The sequence below is a fragment of the Otolemur garnettii genome, unplaced genomic scaffold (genome assembly GCF_000181295.1).
Source record: "Otolemur garnettii isolate 467f Iridium unplaced genomic scaffold, OtoGar3 scaffold00163, whole genome shotgun sequence".
Lineage (NCBI taxonomy): Eukaryota > Metazoa > Chordata > Mammalia > Primates > Galagidae > Otolemur > Otolemur garnettii.
This window is the reverse complement of record NW_003852558.1, coordinates 2,052,924-2,068,434: the sequence shown is the minus strand read 5'-3', so window position 1 is coordinate 2,068,434 and position 15,511 is coordinate 2,052,924.

Here is a 15,511-nt window from a genome sequence, read left to right as displayed (position 1 = left end):
TATGTGTGGCTGTCCCAAGACCACGACTCCTCAAACAAGCATCCACACCTCCCTCACAACACAGCCTCTCTGTAAAAGTGCCAAAGCATTTACATACTGAAATACATATTATTTTTACTATAAATCACTATCCTTTATATTAAGTTGAAGTTATGAATACATAGTATAATCTGAAAACTATACGCCAGAATAGTAAAGGGGGTGCTGCAGATTATTTTTTATAAAGCTAAGTTTTGGTTTTCCTACTTCATCATTCCTTCCACATTCATTACCTGGCACAATGATTGTGGAAATTGTCACTGGATACCAACAAGTATGTGAGGATTTGATGACAAACAGGACATTTACATAATCATAAAGCATCTCCTCATGAATTGTTCACTAATTCCAAAGATAAAAATAGTAACTTTACAGGGATAAGTCTGGCATTAATTAGTATTGATTAACATTAATTGAATAATCATTTAATTAATATTGATTAATTGATATTGATCAATATTAATTAAATGATCAAAATTTAGAAGAACCTTATATACAGAGGGTACCAAAAAAATGTATACACATTTTAAGAAAGGGAAAAAACTATATTAAATTTGTAATTCTCAAGCCACGTCTGACTTCTGCAATTATAAGAACTGATCAATGTGACTTGCATTCATCTTTTGTGATAAGTATATATTGAGTATTTTACTACAGCTTATCCCTTTCTTTAAATGTGTATACTTTATTGGCACCCTCTGGATATAATATTTATATATGCATAACATGAGGAGGAAGAGAAACATAAAATTAAAATGGAATTAAACATTGAAAGATCTGATGTAACAATTTGTAAATAATCACCCATATCACATATAAGTCCTTTAGGAGTTCATGTTACATAAATAATCACTGTTAATTTTTCATTTCATGTGTGGACAGACTTTGGGCACCATCTGAGAAAATAATGCAGAACAATGGTGGGAGATAAAGTGAAAGAAGAAAGAGAATGGTACAGGTTGAACTGGAGTCATGATTTCTTGAAAACAAATGTGGGTGTGAACATATAGGAATGTACAGTCATCCCTTAGTTTTGCCGGCATGGTTCCAGGCCCTCCAGTGGATACCAAACTCCATGGATGCTCAAGTCCCAGGGATGGAATGGTGCAGTATTTGCATAGAACCCACCCACGTTCTCCATGTACTTTAAACCACATCTAAATTATTTATGATACCTAATACCATGTAAGTGCTATGCAAATAGCTGTTACACTGTATTATTGAGGGAATAATGACAAGAAAAAAAATCTGTACATGTTCAGTACAGACATAATTTTTCCCCCAACTATTTTCCATCTGAAAATGTTGGAATCCACAAATGCAAAAGTCATGGACTCATACAGCCCACGGTGTGCACCTTTATTCTGGTTTGCCAGACTTCTCTTTTCTGAATCCAGGAGAGATGTGGACATGAAAGAGTCTGATAGATTTTTTTATACCAAACAAGCAAAACCCAAATCAAATAGCTCACTCTGAGCCTATTCCAATCCGACACTATGGATCTCCCAACATTTGCTGGCGAACGACAGCTTTTGCCTCCGTTCCCACATGGGAGTCCATAGTTTTCTCCCTAAGAAGCCACACAACAGAGCATGTCCTTTCCCCATCATCAGACTCTGCCCACCACAAAACCTTAAGTCAATGATTAACCTACCAAAGATTTTTTTAGAAAGCGAGGCAGACCATAGACTCCAAAACTTTCAAAGTTGTTCAAAAGGATCCTTGAATCCACCCACATCCTAAAAAGATGGGCACAAGATGGGGGATCCCACTCCAAGAACACAGGACCCCCTGTGCAGCCCCCAGCCCCCCCGTCTCCCAGCCCAGGGCATGGGGCCCTGAGGCAGCCGAGCTCACAGGAAAGGGTTTTCTCCTTCGCCAGCAGTTGTCTCTTCCCTGGCAAACAAGTCAGGTGCCAGAAACTTTACCCAGACTAGCAGGGACAGAGATTAGAGGGAGCGGAGACAGAGGAGCACTAATGAAGAAAATAGAATTGGTAGGAAAAGTTAAATACGTATATAAAATCAATATACGATATATAAATGATATAGGTACATATATATCATGTATATATAGTGTTAAAGGGGTTACCATTTGAAACAGTTTAAGGCTAGTTACACATTTTTCAAAGTGTTTAAAGCCTCTCAATGTTCAGAAAAGGAATAAGCCTGCATGGAGGAGTATGCCCTTGGTATACATGTACCTCTCACCCAAGTGGAGAAAAACAGAAATCCCCCTCTCAGGAGCTACAAAGGCTCACATTTGTGTGTGTACCATTGACCGTGGTGTCTAATTCCTTTCCACTAAATAGAAACTGTTCTCTCCAGTTACCACTGAACTCCAGGGCCGCCTGGCCGCCAGCACGCTCCCCAGCACGCTCCCCAGAGCCACGCTGTCACTGTGCCTTCCTGACACTGGGTTCTTCCTACTTGTCTGTGGCACATTCCTCGCCCCTTCACCTGAGTAACACATGAGCCTTTTCCAAGAGTGCTAATTAACCCTTATTTTTTCCTGCAGCTAACAGGAAAACACAAAGTCATTTGGGGTCATCTCTTCAAGGTTGGGAAGCCAGAGCCGCCCACCTGCTCCTGCTCATCACGATGAAATCTGCCAAGTGCTGAGTTGCTTGAAAATGTCCCACTAAGTCATTTAAAGACACAGCTCTTCATTTATCCAGCAAAGCATATTCTTAATTTGAGACATACTGACTGTCACAATCACAGAAGCTCTTCTTAAAGTGGTTTTCATTACTAGAAAATAAAATATGCTCCCATCTGAAAATATTATCATTCAGGTTTCTTTTCATTTTTATTTCCTGAATAAAATGGAGTGTCCTTTCATGCAGCCAACCATGTGGTCTTGCACACAGTAAAGGACAGTTTAACGTTAACCGATCACTCCCATCCCTGGTGCCTTTAAACGGATTTCTATCCCTTCTTTCCTTAGTAAGCTGCAGGGATTACTAGGATCAGCATTTTAATAGTTTCAGGTCCAGGACCTAGGCTGTCAGTCTCTATCTACATCACATCACGGACACGATCGTTCATTTTCCTTTGCTGCCTCATTGACAGCTGCTGATTTGCCAGGATCTTTCCTCGGTATCTCCACCTAATCCATTTGCCTTAAAAATCCACATCCCGCCTGTCGAATAATCTAGGCCAATGTTTTTCAAACTTTTCTATCTCAGCACGCTCGAACCTCTGCTTAAACTTCTGTGGCATACTTAAATTATGTTGATGGAAACAAAAAGTTAAAAAAAAAAGAATATACTTGCTATGCTTTGGACTTCTTTCAAAAATAATTTAATTAATGACCTTTTAAAAATTTAAAAATGTTAAAGATCCTCTCACGGTACACGGCTGTGCCACAGCACAACAGTTGAAAATCAGGAGTTGGAGGTTGCTCTGAGCTGTGATGCCACAGCACTCTACCCAGGGGGACAGCTTGAGGCTCCATCTCAAAAAAAAAAAAAAAGAAAATCACAGATGTGGGGCATAAGATTGGCTACAACCTAAGCCCCAGATAAATGCCTGTGTAAACTGTGCCCTTACCGGACTGTGATGGTTAAAATTTTTGTCATATTTTTCAACATGAACTCCAAGGAATCACTTTACAAAATGAGTTCAACATTGTTTACTACATTCTTGTTGTGTTTCTGGGAACTGCCCTGAAGCTGTTCTCACTTCTATTCCATCCGCTTAGCTCAGGTTGGTGAGTTTCTGCACAGACAGAAACTTTGCTAGTTTCCTGCCGACCATGGATCTCAGCTCCGTGTGGAGGAACACAGACTCCCACTGCGGCTCCACTTGATTCAAACTAGAAATTGAGTCACAATTTCTTTGGCCCAAGTTTCCTCTCATGAAATTAGGGAACTCACGCCATGATCCCTGAACTCCTCACAGAAGTCTCCTGATGTGCCCCGAGGACGGGCGGCTGGCTGTTCTATCCTCATTCTGCTGACACTGACCAGAGGGCTTGCCCAAAGTATCACAGCCAGTAATCAGCAGGCCCCAGACTTAAACCCTAATCCCAGACTTTTAAATTCCTAGTCTGTGTCCTTTCTATGACATAACAACATTCCTCCTAGAGTTTCAATAAACAATCTCCAAGTCTATTGTACAGCAGGTCTCACTGCCCACCACTCGCCTCTCTGCACCTGACACAGCGTCTCACTCTCTTCACTTTCTGTCTCATCACATGCTTCTGTGTAAATTAACGCAGAAGTATCACAGGCACATGTCATGGCTCCGCCATTTTTGTTCTAGACAGAAGTCAGTGTTATTTCCCTTTAGAAATTTGACAGTCCAGTGGTGATTGTTGCCCCAATCAAGACATTTTTGAGGACTACACACCCTGCAATATCCAAGGCTCTGTGATGAGTACTTTGTCAGCTCAAAGACTGTCCCTCCATGGCTCGGCACCCAGTGGCTAGAGCACCAGCCACATGCACCAGGGATGGCAGGTTTGAACCGGGCACTGGCCTGCTAAACAAAGACAACTACAACCAAAAAAATAGCCAGGCATTGTGATGGGCACCTATAGTCCCAGCTACTTGGGGGGCTGAGGCAAGAAAATCACTTAAGCCCAAGAGTTTGAGGTTGCTATGAGCTGTGACGCCAAGGCACTCTACTGAGGGCGCCATAATGAGACACTGTCTCCAAAAAAAAGGGATTGTCCTTCCTGGAGTCACAGTCTTAGTGAATTGATGAGGTGACTTACACAAGCTGTACTACCACTATAGGGAGACTCAGCATGAGCTCCCCTGGGAACGTGTCCCTGGGAAGATCTGAGAGGCCTATTAACATCCTGGGCCTGCTCTAACAAATTATAGAAACTGGGTGGCTTAAAACAGCAGGAATTTATTGTCTCTCAGTTCTGGAGGCTGAAAGCCCAAAATTGGTGTCAGGAGGGCCATGCTCCCTCCAAAGGCTCTAGAACAGTGGTTCTCAACCTTCCTAATGCCACAACCCTTAATACAGTTCCTCATGTTGTGGTGACCCCCAACCATAAAATTACTTTCATTGCTACATCATCACTATAATTTTGCCACTGTTAGGAATTGTAATGTAAACGTCTGATATGCAGGAGACGCCCAAAGGGGTTGCAACCCACAGGTTGAGAACCTGAGAACCGCTGCTCTGGAAGATCATCCTTCCTCGCCTACTCCAGCTGCTGGCATTCCTGGGCTTGTGGCAGCATCACACCAAGCCCTGCCTCTGTCCTCACGTGGCATCTTTTCTGCATCTCTGGGTTCTCTCCTCTTCTCATAGAGATACTAGGCATTGGCCCTTAGGCCCTAGTTCCAAATAAAGTCACATTCTGAGGTTCCAGGTGGCTGTGAACGTTAGATGGGACATTCTTCAGCCCATGGCAGACGGCTTCCCAGAAGAAATGTCATTTGAACAGAGCCATGAAAACAAATCAAGATTCTGTTCAGCAACAGAGCAAAGCCATCCAGAGAGGGCTTAGGAGCAATGATAGAGAAGCAGGCAAGTCCTGGGCAGGCAGGAGGAGACCACCTGAGGGGAGCAGCAGGAAGTTGGAAGACGGTGTATTCATGTGCTCCGGTTCACATAACAAAACACCTCACGCTGCCGGGCTTAGACAGCTGGCATTTATTTTCTCACAGTTCTGGAGAAACAGAGTTCAAAATCAAGGTGCTGTCAGGCCTGGTTTCTGAGAGGCCTCTCTTCCCACTTGTAGCTAATGCCTTCTCACTGCGTCCTCAAAGTCCTCTTTTCTATACATGCTGGGGAGAGAGAGCTCTGGGGTCTCTTCTGTTCTTAGAGACGCGGCAGTACTGTCAGGTTAGGGCCCCACCTTCCTGACCTCATTTCACCTTAATTATATCCCTGAAAGTTCTATCTCCAAACATAGTTACAGCAGAGGGTAGGGCTTCAACATACAAATTCGGGGGAAGGACACAATTCAGTCCACACCAGATGACTTGCAGTCGAATAAAGAAGGGTCAAAGGCCAGGTACAGTGGCTCACACTGTAATACTAGCACTCTGGGAGGCCAAGGAGGGTGGACTGCCTGAGCTCACAAGTTCAAGACCAGCCTGAGCCACAGTGACACTTCATCTCTAAACACAGGCAGGCATTGTGGCAGGCACCTGTAATCCCAACTATTTGGGAGGCTGAGGCAAGAGAATCACTGGAGTCCAAGAGTTTGGGGTTGCTGTGAGCTGTAATGGGTAATGCCATGGCACTCTACCAAAGGCAACAAAATGAGACTCTATCTCAAAAAAGAAAAATAAATAAATAAAGAAGGGTCAAGAATTCTAACTAAGCCAGGGAGCTGGACTCTATTCTGTCAATGGTAGAAAGATGTTAGAAATCTCAATAGTGGTTATAAAAGTGTTGTCAAGAAAAGTACCATTGGCTCGGTGCCTGTAGCTCAGAGGCTACAGCGCTGGCCACATGCACTGTGGCTGGCGGGTTCAAACCCAGCCTGGGCCTGCCAAACAATGACAACTAAAAAAAAAAATAGCCAGGCCTCGTTGCGGGCACCTATAGTCCCAACTACTTGGGAGGCTGAGACAAAAGAATCACTTAAGTCCAAGAGTTTGAGGTTGCTGTGAGCTGTAACTCCATGACACTCTACCAAGGACAACATAAACTCTGTCTCAAAAAAAAAGGAAGAAAGAAAGAAAGAAAAGTACTATCCTTTTCACTTTTCTGGTCTATAAAATAAGGATTGAGCCAAGTACAGTGGCTCACACTTATAATCCCAGCACTTTGGGAGATTGAGGCAGAAGGATCACTTGAGGCCAAGAGTTCAAGGAAAGCCCAGGCAATGCAGTAAGACCCCTATCTCTACAAAAAATAGAAAAAAAATAGCTGGGCATGGTGGTGTATGCCTGTAGTCCCAGCTGCTCCACAGGGTGACACAGGAGGATCACTTGAGCTCAGGAGTTTGAAGTTACAGTGAGCTACGGTGGTGCCACTGCAATGCAGCCTGGTGACAGAGACCCTGTCTCTAAAAACCTTAAAATAAAATAAGGACTTTTTTTTTTTTTTGAGACAGAGTCTCACTATGTTGCTGTTGGTAGAGTGCCGTGGCGTCACAGCTCACAGCAACCTCTTAGGCTTAAGCAATTCTCTTATCTCAGCCTCCCAAGTAGCTGGGACTACAGGCACCCACCACAACGCCTGCCTATTTTTGTTGCAGTTGTCATTGTTGCTTAGCTGGCCCAGGCCAGGTTTGAACCCAGCTCCTTTGGTGTATGTGGCTGGTGCCATAACCCCTGTGCTACAAGCATAGAGCCAAAATAAGGACTATTTTCTAGTAGCCTTTTCTAACTATTAGACTGAGCAATGGATGCATTTTAGAAGATTAAGTGCTTAGAATTTCTAACTCAGTCTGATACACAGCCTATTAAGCAATTATGTCACCAAAAGATAATTTTAACGGTTTTTTTAATTCTAAAAGCATTAGCAATTAAATAGAGCAATTTCCACCAATAGTACCAGGATCCTGTTAGCCCTTAGATAGTGTCATCAGAGACATCAGGACAGAATAAGATATACCTGTGAGGTTTTTTTTTTTTTTAACAATTCTGGTGTGGTTAGCTTGCACCATAAAGGGTATTTGCAAACATTTTTCCAAAGCCTCACTCTTACTCACTTTCTTTTCTTTTTTTTTTTTTTTTTTTTTTTTGAGACAGAGCCTCAAGCTGTCCCCCTGGGTAGAGTGCCGTGGCATTACAGCTCACAGCAACCTCCAACTCCTGGGCTCAAGCGAGTCTCCTGCCTCTGCCTCCCAAGTAGCTAGGACCATAGGCGCCTGCCACAACGCCCAGCTATTTTTTGGTTGCAGCCGTCATTGTTGTTTGGCGGGTCTGGGCTGGGGATTCGAACCCGCCACCTTAGGTGTACGTGGCTGGCGCCTTAGCCGGTTGAGCTATAGGCGCCGAGCCCTTACTCACTTTCTAAAAGAAATACTGGTCTTTTTTAACTTCTTGCTCAGTAAAATGTGAATTGAAAAGCGGCCTTGAATCCCACAGGGCCAGAGCATATTCAGGATACTTCAAGAGCAGCTGTTTCTGACTGGCTGTGACTGGCTAAGATTTCACAGCTTCTGATTGGAAAAGCGTGCCTATCGCACACAAGAAGTCAGTCTCAGAGATCTGGTGAAAAATCAGAAGTACTCTGAAATTTAACCAACATTATGCCTCACTCAGATATGTCCCAGGCACTGTTTGAAGTTAGCTCTGCAGACATTGCTGGGCATAGCCAGGCATGGGCATGAGTCCAGTACAGATTCTGCTTCTATTGCACCAGGGCCAGGCCTGAGCGGCTGCTTTTCTTACAGATTCTTAGGCATTGTTGATGCTGCTGGTCTGAAGACCACGCTTTAAGTAGCAAATGTCAAGGTACTTTATGAATATTGATTATTATATTCTCCGGAATAATCCTGTTGCTGTTAACAGTTATAGGTACTGTTACTATCCCAGTCTGAAACTAAGGTACAGGAAAGTTAAGGTCACACAACTGGGAAGGGCCAGAGCCAGGATTTGCACCCAGAGAGCCTAATTCTGACCTGTGCTCCTAGCTATTCCCTTACCCTTCGCTTCTTAAAAGCAGTCCATAATAATCTCCATGCTTACACCTATCAGCTTTCAGGTCTCAGTTATTCACACTCTGTATTTTGAATATGCTGCCATTAAAATAATAATCATGAAAATTTTTAAAAGTTTAGGATGTACTCATGATACAATTTTTTCTTTAGTGTGTGTGCGTGTTGGGGTTTTTTTTTTTTTTCATTTTATTCTTTTCTCATGATAATTATATCATTAAGCAAAAATATCAGAATATAAAATATAGCAGGCCAAGCCAGGTGTTCTGATTACCCTGCACTGCCACTCAAGGAGGAACCAGCCAACTCATCCCCCTGCGAGAGCAGGGAAGTTTTGCCCTTCTCCTCCCTCTCTCCCAGAAACTACTCCCAAGAGAAACTTCAGTGTTGCCCCTATGCCTACAACAAACACTTTAGGAAGCAAGGTCTTGTCGGAACAAAGGCCTAAGGGAAAAGGAGTCGCAGCACGTGGGAGCCAGCCAGCCTGCCTCCCACACCATCCACAGCTTCCTTTCATGTATTCAACAAACTTTCACTGAGAACTGAGCACGTGCCCCATACCATAACTGGAACTGAGATACAAAACAGCCAAAGCGTCGTCTCCCATGAAGTCTGCATTCTAGTGGGGTCCAGCCTGACAATTTTTTTAAAGCATAAAATAAATATGCATAGTATTATACAGTGTCTTACTAAATGATACGTGTTATAGACAAATAATGGAGCAGAGCAGGGAGTCAGGAGGGTGGGGGGGACACGGCAAAGGCACTTAAGGTCCCCAATGTGGCCTCAGCAAGAAAGGAACATTGGAGAAAGGGTTTGAAGTGAGGGGTTAATTATACACATGTCTGGGGAAAAACACTCGGGGCAGAAAGAACCAAGGGTGCTAAGGCCCTAAAATGGACACAGTCTGGAATATTTAAAGAGCAAGGAAAAGGCCATTGTATATGGAGGGGATGAGTGACAGGGCGTAAAGGGAGGGGAAGTCAGAGGGAAGTGGTAGGGAAAGGAACAGACAGTGTAGGGATCAGCCTTGATGAGGGCTTTGGCCTTGACTCTGAGGGCCACTGGGAGTCACTGGAAGGTTTGGAGCAGACAAGTGGCCACTGTGTAGGAAGCCCATGAGGAGAACAAGGATAGATGCCCGGTAACCAGTTAAGAAGCAATTGTAATAATCCATGCAAGAGTTATTGGTAGATGAGACTAAAGCAGTAGCAGCAGCAATAGTGAGAAGTGGTAAGATTCCAGACAGCTGGACTTCTCAAGGAGGGGTCAGATGTGGAATGGGAGCAAGAAAGAGAAGTCAGGGAAGGTTCCAAGGTGAATGGCCTGAGCACATAGAAACATGATGCTGTCGATAATTGAGATGTGAAAGAATGGAAGGAACGCCCACTTGAGGGAAAGATCTAGAGTTCAGTTTCAGACCTGTGAAGGCACAAATGTAGAGACGTGGACTGGATGGTTGGCTCTGTAAGGCGTGGGCTGGAGATGCACCTGTGGAAGTGGCCGGGGGGGTTTCCAAGACGGGGTTTCCAAAGGAGCAAGGTAGAGGGAAAAAAGAGATCTAGGGTCTGAGCCCGGGATGCGTCAACGGCAAGAGAAGGAAGCAGCTAACATCTGGGAAAACATCAGAAAAAGCAGGAGGGAAACGAGGAAAGTGTAGTGTCTTGGAAGTCAAGAGGAGGAAGTGTCTGTTGGAGAGCGAGTGAGCCACTGTGTCAGGTGCAGAGAGGCAGGGCCAGATGAGCCCTGAGAACTGAGCTTTGGACTGCAGTTTCAGGGAAGTAAGGAGAGGGACTTTTTTCCCTACGGGAAGGATAGGAAAACCTCAATAATAAAAAGAGGAAAGAAGTACAGTGCCTGACATTAAACCATTAGGGAGAGAAGGAGGAAGAAGCAGTAATTACCTTTGGTATTTAAGGGACAGATCTGTGTACTCCAGGCTGAGATGTTTCTGTGCGTGTATTAAAAGCCTTTATTTTCTCATGACTCAACAGATTATGCTGCTAACTTACTGACTCTTTGTTCTCTTTTCAACTCTGCCCTGAATAAAGCTTAATCTCTTAAATGGAAGAAAGAAACAAAAGGTCACCTACCAGCAATTAAGCCATCACTCCCAGGAAACCTGGATTCGACTCATTACATGAAAGGGATTCTTGCCACACTCTTCTTCAACTGGAGATCCGTAGCTCCAGCAATGGATTTTCAGTTTTGTTAAACTGCTGCCACACCTTTGAAACAACAATATTGAGAAATTCACACTGTCCCTTCTCAGTATTCAGCCCACAGAGGCCAGACTTCTGCGTTCAAGGCCAATCCTGCTCTTTCTATCGTCTCTCGTAAAATCATCTCCTACCACCAGCACTCTGCCAAGTTCCCCATTTAGAGCTGTCTCTTTCTTTTTCACACAAAGCCATATGTGAATGTAGAAGAGCTGATATACTTAAAGCCGTTGGAATAGTTTCTTTTTATCTCAAAAATGGAAGCTCTGCCTTGAAAATTCCTGAACAGTACTTTCTAATTCATTAGCAATGACCAATTTGCTTTTTTCCCCCATTAAACCGAAAGATAAAATATATCTCTAGGGAAGCACCTAAGACGTTGTATTTACACAGCTGATCTCTTGCTTTGTTTCAGCTAGATGGAAAGAACTATCATTGTTTGGCTAGCAAACAAAACAATTAGGGAAAAAACATCATCATTTCAGACCCTACGACTTTAAACATAACAGTAATTCAATCCTCAATTGAGGATTACCTTTCCAGCATGTTCGAAAAGATGGCATGGCAAAGAAAATTAATAATATTAACAAGGTCCAACAATTAACAAGGAAAGATATCTAACCCACTTAGAGCATAAAGTGTACCTAATATTATTAATGTGTTAAAGGCAAGCCAACATGACAGCATTAGCACAAAGAGGTTTGTGGGCTGGTCATCTATTCATGAGTTCACTATGTCCCACTATTTTTATAAACTTATGAGGCTTTGTTGTAATTGCTGAACTATACACTTACACACGCACTCACACCCTCACCTACAGTCAGGCATGCATACACAAACAACTTCGCAACCCACACGTCTTATTTGCCAATATTCACACTCCACCACACTCAAGCAGGTTTCCCAGACTTGAAATGATAAAATCACTGATCCTTTCTTTTGGTCTACAACTTCCCCTACACTTGAATCATAAATGGACTACTCCCCAAACTGCTTTTTCATAATTACATAATTGTAATTTTAGCAGTATAAAATTAAAAGGAAAAATTTTTCTTGCTCGACTAAAATCTTCTCCCCGTCTGCAGAGTTCATCACAGAGCAGAAATAATCAAGATCTGTGCTTTAAAAAAAAAAAAAAAAAAGAATATACCAAGATTCATTTACAAAACTCAAAATAAATAATATGCTTTCTTAAAATCTTATTTTTAGATGTCAGGTTGTATAAGCAACCTGCAGAAGATGAAATTTGAAGGCAGCTCCTCACAAGATGTGAGCATGAGAGGCATATATTAAGAATCTTACCAGCCCAGGACAAGCAGATGATGAAATCTGACAGATTGGCTGGCATTATCTCCCCCATTCTGGATGCTTGTCTCATGCAATCTGCTCCCACGGGGCTGAGCCATTGCCTTGTTCTAAAAACATCAACCACATACACACCACCTCCGATCCTGGAAACTGAAGAACTCTACACTGTGGTAAATATTTGTTCTCTGAAGTTTTCTTCACTAAACTTTTAGGATTCATATTTACCACATGTTAAGAATGTACCAAATGTATAACATTCAGAAAATTTCCTCCACTGCTATCCACAATAGTTCAAAAATATTTCTTCAACAAACCTCTGTGGAGCACCTGCTAGGAGCCAGGCACCGCAGTAGCTATCAAAGAGCTGAATCAGAAACGGATCCTCTCTGGAAGGAGAACAGCGACATGTACGTAAAACACAATGTCACAAATGTGACATGAACAGTGCAATGCGAAGAAAGGAGGCAGCGTCACTCATTTGGCCTGGGACACGAAGGAAAGCCACACAGTAGAAGCTGTGTTTGAGCTCAGCAGAGGGAGGAGGAAGAAAGAATGTTCCAGACACAGGAAAACTCTGAGACCTATTTGGAAACCTGAAAACCTGGAATGACAAGAAAAAGAGCACAGAGGACGTCAGGCTGGAATAGTAGGCTGGGCAGGAAGAGTTTTGAATGCCATGCTTTTATTTCATGCTAAAACAATAAGAAATTATGAATGACTTTTAACCAAGGAAGAACAGCCAAATCAAATTACGTGGTGTAATTATATAACTGGGGCAGCTTGGAGGATGGAATGAAACAGGGAGAAAAAACCAGGACTTGAAGTGGAGCTGTGGCCAGGCAGAGAGGAGGAGGCAAGGACTATTCCGGAGAGGAGACGCACAGGACTCAGGGCCCTTGGATGCCAGAAGTGAGGAAGTGGGAGGTGAACAGATGAACCCAATGATCCCAATTACCATGGCAAGTTAGCAGGACCACCCGGCCTTGAGACACGGGAGGAGGGGCAAGCTTGAGTGAATCAGAGGTGAATTCAGCAGTTGCTCTTCAGTCGATTGCCAAGAGGAATGGACAAGGGGGTGATGGAGGTCAGGAACTCCAAGCCCAAGAGTTGTCATTGCTAAAGTTAAAGTCAGCCAGATGATAACACAAGATGAGACAGGAGAGAGATGGCAGCCTGGGAGTGATTGGATGTGACCTGGATGTTGATATATTACAGCAACTTGTACAGAAGGGCATAGCCCAAGTGGATAGAGGGTACCTCACAGAAAATGTTCCTGGATAGGCAGGCCAGCTCTGCTCTCTGCAGTTTCAGGCCCCAGCTCCCAAGAAAGAGCAGGTAGAAATATTGCTTAGGGAGAAAGTCTTCTGAAGGCAATAGCTGGGCCTGGTTCCTTTGTACAGCTCCACTGACAGAGGCAGTCCTCAAGGCCTTCCATCACCACCAGGGAAGAACACTGTCTCAACTTCAGAAGCCCACGGCTCCAAAACCCACCCAGGGACCGTGCAGGGTGGGGACACAAGTCATCTTGTGAGGCAATGTTTACTCAGCCTGACTCAGGGGAAAGCCAGCACACAATCTACCATCTGCTGCTTCTTCCAACCTAACTATGGCTTGATTTAATCTGTAAGAGATAATTCCAATGGCAAGAAGCTGGACAATGGAGAAGAAAGAACTGGCAGCTGCCAGGTTCAGGGAAAGCAATCTTGAATGAGGTGAGGCTGCCTCAGGAAGCTTCCTGGATAGAGAAAGGGGACCCAGAAGGCCCCCAGTAGGGAGAAACTTGCCATCTGAAAAGCAGTCACAGAACTGCCCCCCAAACCTCACAGCCTCCTGATTTTCCTGCAGCTTCACCTGCTCCTCACATCCCCCTCTCCTGTACATCTGCCACAAATTTAATAAAGGAAATAAATTTATGGTACCTTATGTAGTCTCTTTTACAAATAGCAGCCAAAAATATATCTATATATTGAAGGTGCATACATATACCAGAATCACCTAGAGAAGAAAATAAAGTAAAATTGTCATCAAGTATTGAAGACATCTGTGGGCAACTGCTCTGTTTCCAATATTGAGATGTATTCTCCATCATTTAATATCTAAATGTTCCACTTAAAGAAAAATGACATTTCATGTGTTAGTTTTAGTACTAAAATTCCAAGAGAAACCAAATTGCTGGCGAGACTAACCTAATTTTCATTCCACCAAACCCATACTCCAGCGAAGACAGCATAGAAGGCTTGGATCTACATCAGTTAAGCCTCCTCTCTCCTCGCCTGGCGGGGGACAAACTCTCATGAGAGACAGCGCCACCTGTTGGCCACATGCTGAAAACACAGACTCATGGCCCTTTTTTTTTTTTTTTAATTAAGTGATAGCTGTGTACATTAATGCAATCATGGGGTACAGTGTGTGTTTTCATTTGAGTACATTCCGGCTCACAGTGCTGTGCAGGGCATTGAGACACAATTTGTTTCGTATGAACTGATCGTTACCATTTTAACAGATGTAATAGAAGCAAAGTGAGGATTAAAAACTATAGAACAGTGTCTAGGTATTCTACCTCCATTATTTTAATGTCATTTCTCATAGTTCTACTCCAAGAAATCATATCTTTATATATTATCTCCCTTCACTCACTGGTTCATTAAATAAATATTTATGGACTGCCCACATATGACAGCCCTTGGGTCTGGCAACAGGATTGCAGTGGTAAACAATACCAACTTGGCCCCATGCCTTCTTGGAGTTTACAATTTTTCTAGAATCTAACCACTTCTCATCACCTCAACCATGACCACCTTGGTTGAAGCAACCTGAATAACTGCAAGAACCTCCTCCCTGGTCACCCTGCCTTCACTCTTTTAACTCCAGAATATTTTAATGGAGCATGGAAGGAGCCCTTTAAAACCTAAATCAGACATGAGCCTCTTCGGCTCTAATTCTTCCAAAGCTGCCATCTCATCCAGAGTGAAAGGCGAAGTCCTTACCATTTAAGATCTGGCCTCCCTTCTCCACCTCTTTCCAGATTCCCAGGCCTCAACCATCCACACAAACCATCCTGTCTTCTCTGCTTTTTCTCCAACTCAGGAAGCTTCAGGGCTTTTGCACTTGCTAGTCCTTTTGCCAGGATGTTCCCTCAAATACTAGCATGACTCATTCCTTACTCCCTCCAGGTCTTTGCTCAAATAACACTTTATCCATGAGGTCCTTCTTGACCACTTCTCCTAAAATCACAGGACTCCCCCCAACTCCCCACTACCGTGTGGTGATGCCACTCCCATCCTCACCCCCCAACTCCCCACCAGCGTGTGGTGATGGCACTCCCATCCTCGCCCCCCAACTCCCCACCAGCGTGTGGTGATGCC